Raw genomic sequence first — 5,461 nt, 5'->3', positions numbered from 1 at the left:
TAAGGCATTTTCTTTGTCCAAAAACTACTCCAACTGTCAAAACAGTCATACACTATCACAAAAGCAGCTTGACCCCAGCTAGGGGCTCTGCCCCTTGGACCCTGCTCCCAGGGGCGCTGCCCCCAGACCCCCGTTCGTTTAGGGGCTTCGCCCCTAAATGACAGTTTACTTAGAATCTTAAATGAACTTAAACAAGTGTGCACTCCGCACCTTCCTTACTTGTTTAATATTCATCAAGATTGATTTTTGTTCAACAAGTCAATCCTTTACACTTAAATACACATTGATGATACAAAATCACCAACAAACCTCCCCCATTTAAGTGTAATCTTGATTAACTTAAAACAAATCATAACAACAACAAACTGGTGCATAAATGAAACTTCGTGACGATTGAATTTCACATTAGTATGTTATTCAATCCAAATATTCGAATATCAGGGTTTCATTAAATATTGAACCCTTTCTATGCATAGTGAATACATGAAAATAATATACAGAACAATTTATATTCTCATAAGTTCTAACTTGACACTATATTTTAGTAGCTTGTGTCCCATCCGTCAATAAGCATATCAAATCCAAGTCCTAACTTATTAAAGCAGCTAAACTTCATGCTTATATAGGTAGTCCTTTTATTCTTGCACCTGCAAATGCAATTTTTCAAAAAGAACTATTAAGAATATAACTTCAACCTCCTTAACTTGCAGTACTGAACACAAACCTTGGGATGATGATAATAATGTGTTCCAATCTTCAAATATCAAGCATTCCACATTGAATTCAACATCTAATATTACATTAGATGGGAATTGGGTTTCTCAATATAAAATATTTCAAGTGGACTTTTAACCCATCCCTACAGCCGCCTTGTGCACAAGATTTCTTGCTAACCCATTGGTTTGATGATCGGCTAAATTCAACTGAGTTCTTACAAACTCCACAAATATCACACCACTCATGATGAGCTCACGAATCATACTATGTCTAACACCTAAATGTCTAGACTTTCCATTGTACACTTGACTATAAGCCTTAGCTAATGTTGCATCACTATCACATATGATAGAAATGGTAGATATCGGTTTAGGCCATAATGGAATTTCATAAATCCAATTCCTTAGCCACTCAGCTTCTTTACCATCACCAGATAATGCAACAAACTCAGACTCCATGGTTGAGTTAGTAATACAAGTCTGTTTCTTAGATGCCTAAGAAATGGCACCTCCTCCAAGAAGAAATACCCAACCACTTGTAGAAGAGTGGTCTTCTAAGTTGGTAATCCAGCTGGCATCTGAATAACCTTCCAAAATAGAAGGATATCCACTATAAGTCAAACCATAATCCTTGGTTCCTTTCAAATACTTGAATACTCTATTCACTGCTTGCCAATGATGTGTACTAGGATTACTAGTATATCTACTATGCTTTCCCACAACAAAAGCTATATCAGGCCCAGTACTAATCATGGCATACATAAGACAACCAATTGCTCTTGAATATTCAAGTTGAGACATTGGAGATCCTTTATTTGGTAGAAGTTTAACATTAGGATCTATAGGAGTGCTTACAGGAGAACAAGTCTCAAAGTTAAACTTTTTCAATATCTTCTCAATGTACTGAGATTGAGAAATTGAAATCCCATTGTCCCCTTTTCTAATTCTTATACCAATAATTACCTCAGCCTCCCCCATGTCTTTCATATCAAAACTAGATGATAATAGTTTCTTGGTTTTATCAACTTCACCTTGATCGGTGCCAAAAATTAACATATCATCAACATATAGACAATTATAACTCCTTTACCAGAAGAATCAAATTTGCTATATACACATTTATCAGCCTAATTTAATGCAAAACCGTTAGACAATATCACATCATAAAACTTTTGATGCCATTGTTTTGGTGCTTGTTTCAAACCATATAATGATTTCTTCAACTTGCACGCCTTATGTTCATTACTAGGCATCACAAACCCTTCAGGTTGTTTCATGTAAATTTCCTCATCGAAGTCACCATTCAAGAATGTAGTTTTCACATCCATTTGGTGAATCACAAGATTATGTATAGCTGCAAGAGCTAACAATAATCTAATTGTGGAAATTCTAGCAACATGAGCATAAGTATCAAAGAAGTCAATGCCTTCTTTTTGCCTAAAGCCTTAGATAACCAATCTGGCTTTATACTTATCAATTGTGCCATCCACCTTCATTTTCCTTTTGAGGATCCACTTACTTCCTAATGCCTTGCAACCAGGAGGTAAATCAGACAATACCCAAGTATTGTAATGCATGATAGAGTCAATTTCATCCTGAATTGCTTCTTTCCAGAAATGAACATCCCTAGAAGCCATAGCTTCACTAAAATTCTTTGGATCCTCCTCAGTATTAAAACAATATTGATGTTGACATATAGTCTCATTCCTTGTTCCTTCAACCAGATAAAATTGAAAATGAGATCAAAAAGACTTAGCTTTTCTAGCTCTGATGCTTTTCCTAGTTTCAGGTACAGAACTTGCACCACCAGAAACATTTCAGCTTGAGTAGTACTCTTGCTGGAAGATTGATGAATCATGTCCCTTGGTCTAGGTACAGATGTAAATCTTTCTTCATCAAAGATAGCATCTCTTGACTCTATTACTATGTTTACAGACGCAGAGTCATTAGATTCTAAAACATATAATCTATACGCTTTGGAATGCTCAGCATATCCAACAAAGATACAATCTACACCTCTCTCACCCAATGTTTTCCTTTTGGGTTCAGTGAGCCTTACAACTGCTGTACAACTCCAAACTTTGAGATAACTCAAATTTGGTACCTTTTTACACCAAAGTTCATAAGGAGTATTCTTACTCCTTTTATTTGGAGTTCAATTCAAGATGTAACATGCAATTAACATTGCCTCACCCCAAAACCCTTCACTTAAACTAGAATATGACGACATGAAATTAACCATTTCTTTCAAAGTCCTATTCTTCCTTTCAGCTACATCATTTTTTTGTGGTGTATATGGAGCTATGGTTTGATGTATTATTCCAGTTGATTCAAAATAAACTGGATTATAATACTCACCACCTCTATCAGCACACAATACTTTTATTAATTGATTTTTTAAAGCTCAACTTGCTCTTTATAAATTTTAAATTTATCAAGTGCTTCATCCTTAGAATGTAGCAAATAGACATAACAATATCCATATGCATCATCAATAAAAGTAACAACATACTTCTTGTTCCCAAGGGAAGGTGTTGCATGGAAATCATGTAAATCCCTATGTATAAGATCCAACACCTTGCTTTTTTCAGCATGTATGTTTTGCATTTTTCATTATTTTGCATATCAAAAGCAGGAATTAAACTCATTTTAGACATGTCTTTTAATCTGTTGTAATAAATGTGTCTTAGTCTAGCATGCCATAATTTAGATTTATTAAAATTATTGCTAGTACTACTAGAAGCCATGCAAACAGAATTATCACTAGAAGGATAATTAATATTAAGCCTAATCATTCCATTACATACATAGCCAAATCCCGTAAAAGAACCATGTCTTGAAAAGACATACTTGTCACTTTCTAACACTTGTTTGTAACCACAATTATTTAATACAATTTCAGACACGAGATTCTTACGAATCCATGGAACATATAAAACATTGTTCAAACACAAACATTTCCCAGAAGTAAAAGTAAGTAAAACAGATCCTATACCCTTTATTGGTTCAGTTGCAACATTCCCCATCTTCACAACAGATCCATCTTCAATTGGTTGAAAGTCCTTGAACCAATATAGATCTTTGCTAACATGACTTGTTGCTCCTGAATCAAACCACCATGCAACATTATCATCCTGCACATAAAATGTTTCAGAAATCACAGAAATATAATTCTGAATATATTTAGAATTCTGCATAAAAACATAAATTTGACCTAGTTTCTTTTCTGGATCCTTGGATCCACTTGGTCCAGCACCATCCTTTTTCACTTTACGAAAATGACAATATTTTTTGAAGTGACCCGGTTTGTTACAATTCCAACACACCACTTTAGCCTTCTTGTTGGAAGACTTTTCATCCTTTCCTTTAAACTTCCTTTTTCCATTAAACTTATTTTGATTCTTTGAACCTTCTACATCCACCATATTCACAGAAGAGGAACCAACTTGGTTCTTACCTTTGGGATTGTTATCAAGTTCGTGAGTCCTTAAGGACTCTTCAATCCGTAAATGGTAGTTGAGTCAAAGTCAATTCCCCTTTTTTATGTTTCATATTATGGTTAAAATCCTTCTAGGAAGGGGGCAGTTTGTCAATGATCACAGCCACATAAATGGTTTCATCCATTTTCAGATTGTGTTGAGCAAACTGTCCCAGGATCCTTAACATTTCATGGAATTGTTCCATAACAGGCCTGGAGTCAACCAACTTTTAACCCATAAAGTTACTGACAGGAAACTTCTTGCTAGAAGCATCTTCAGCCATGTACTTGGATTCAAGAGAATCCCACAGTTTTTTTGCAGATTCGAAATTTTGATAGATATCAAAAAGAGAGTCAGACATACCATTGAGAATATGACCACAAAATATGTAATCATCATTTTCCCACTTTGATCTCCTCCTTGTTGCTTCTAAAGCTTCATCTTCAATAGATTCTGGTAAGACTGGCATGGGTGTACTCAGAACACACACCACTTTCAGAGTAGTGAGGAGAAAGTGCATCTCCTTCTGCCAGCTACGAAAAGCTTGCCCTTCAAACTTGTTCAGTTTGTCAAACTTGCTTGTCATATCCTTCACATAATCACCACTTGCCATGATCACAGAAATACTTTAATCTTTGTTAGAAATAGGGGATGATAAAAGGCTTGGACATTATAAGAATCGTGTGTACACTTTCAGATTAAAGTATTTGGGTGGTACTCCCAACCTTTAATCGGATAAGACTCAGAAGAGTTTCAACAACATAGAATATGAAGTATGATTTTCGTGATTGTTGTACCAGGAAAATGATGACTAAAATGATTAAGTACTTCATTTTTCTGAAAACTGTCAAGACAGTTTCTTTGTCCAAAAACTACTCCAACTGTCAAAACAGTCATAAACTGCCACAAAATCGGATCATTAATAAAGGTCAAAACGAAGTTAAAAAACCGGGTTCATTTATAGAAAATTCAGATTTCTAAGGCATTTTCTTTGTCCAAAACTACTCCAACTGTCAAAACAGTCATAAACTGTCACAAAAGCAGCTCGAACCCAGCAAGGGGCTCTGCCCCTTGGACCCCGCCAGGGGCTGTCGCCCCTTGGACCCCGCTCCCAGGGGCGCTGCCCCCGGACCCCCGTTCGTTTAGGGGCTGCGCCCCTAAATGATAGTCTACTCGGAATCTTGAATGAACTTAAACAAGTGTGCACTCCGCACCTTCCTTCCTTGTTTAATATTCATCAAGATTGATTTTTGGTCAAAAAGTCAA

This window comes from Lactuca virosa, chromosome 5, assembly GCF_052849685.1.
Source record: "Lactuca virosa cultivar CGN04683 chromosome 5, Lactuca_virosa_CGN04683_v6, whole genome shotgun sequence".
NCBI lineage: Eukaryota > Viridiplantae > Streptophyta > Magnoliopsida > Asterales > Asteraceae > Lactuca > Lactuca virosa.
The sequence above is the reverse complement of the archived record's forward strand: the minus strand, read 5'-3'. Positions refer to the sequence as shown.